This window comes from Wasmannia auropunctata, unplaced genomic scaffold (assembly GCF_000956235.1).
Source record: "Wasmannia auropunctata unplaced genomic scaffold, wasmannia.A_1.0 LD336074.1, whole genome shotgun sequence".
Taxonomy (NCBI): domain Eukaryota; kingdom Metazoa; phylum Arthropoda; class Insecta; order Hymenoptera; family Formicidae; genus Wasmannia; species Wasmannia auropunctata.
Genome location: NW_012026816.1, coordinates 4296459 through 4298219, shown reverse-complemented (window position 1 = coordinate 4298219; position 1761 = coordinate 4296459).

Here is a 1761-nt window from a genome sequence, read left to right as displayed (position 1 = left end):
TATATATAGGTATGTGAAAGGGCATTTTTCAGGACCTATTTATTTTATTGTATAGATATAGGGTATGTTTTGCGTAGATTATAATGCCACCCGCAGTTTTTGAAAAAAATAGCTACTTTTCAAGATATAAAAGATATCGTATCGTAAGGCAGTTTTCAGGTCTATTTGTTTTCTAAGTAAAAGCCAATAATTAATTTATTTTTAATGGTGGCTTCTCCTAAATCTACAATATACAAGTGATAAAATATCATATTGACATATTTTTGCAAATTAGAACTTACAAGAAATAGAAGAATTCCTCGATGTCCTGAAAACTGCCTTTTAGAAAATAAATAAATCGGCTGAAAGGCATTTTCAAGGCCTTTATTAGACTTGCGTTTAAAAATGGAATGTTATTGTGTTATATATATTTTCAGACATAAATGAAAGAAACCAATGTTGACAACGCAAGTTTACATTGTTTTATATTAATAAATATGCAAACAATAAAATTATGTATAATTATTCGATGACCTGAAAACTGCCTTTTAAATAAACATTATATCAACAGATCGGTGTTTTCAAGGTCTATATAGAATTGCGTTTGAAAAATAAATTTGTACATGTTGTATATCTTTCTTTAGGTATAAATAAACGAAACCGGTGTTGACAACACTAATTTACATTGTTTCATATAAATAAATAAGTAGAAAATAAAATTGTGCATAAAAATTTGATGACCTAAAAACTACCTTTTAAATAAACATTATATCAACAAATCGACATTTCAGATCTTTCAGATTCTTATAACAAACACACTATTAGTTATACTTACAGAAAGCTACGCGTTTTTTATTTTTGTATGTATATTTTAATGCTTATTTAAAGAATTGATTGGAGGATCTCTTGATTGTGTTCTTTGTCTGTACGTTTATTATTTAATAAAATTATTTTTTCAAATGGTAGATAAATTTTTTAAATATAAGTAGAGTATATATATGAATATGGATATACAGAATTTTCAGGACTGTCTCACAAACAATTGTTGAGTAATTAAAAATTTAAATCGAAAATACAATTTGCATAAATATTAGTACATTATAACATGTTATAACACCCAAATTCTGACTATTTATTTTCGAAAAAAAAAAGAGTAATATAAGAGTAATAGATGATCTAATACATATATATATACACACACTTATAAATATATTTATTTGATGGATATTATGTCAAAAATCTTGAAAACTGCCATTGCATTTGCAAAAGTGAACCGAAAACTGCCCTTTCAAACACCTATGTATAAGTACTTGAAAGGGCAGTTTTCGGTTCACTTTTGCAGATGCGATGGCAGTTTTCAAGACTTTGGTAATTCTCGGTCCTAAAAATGCTACTCACGAAACGATAGTTTACAAAATTCTTGAATTTTGTCCATTGGTCTCTCTTATACATATAGTCCTTAAAGTAATTTTCTATTATAGAAAATGGGATCAATAGACAGAAAAAACTTTAAAAATATTAAAAACTGTCGTTTCGCTAGTAGCATTTTAGCTAGCATTATCTTAGCTTTATCTTAGCTAGCATAGAGCAGGACTCCGATCTGAAAATAATTAAAATAAATAAAATTCCGAAGATTGACTAAAAATATTACAATTTTTGAAGAGAAACTATTGACATACACAAGTATGCTTTTTGCATTTTCAACTGTAACATCAATAGCAACATAGATTTTGTTTAGCTAAAAATCGAAATCAATGATTTGGAAGCGTATATTATATATTA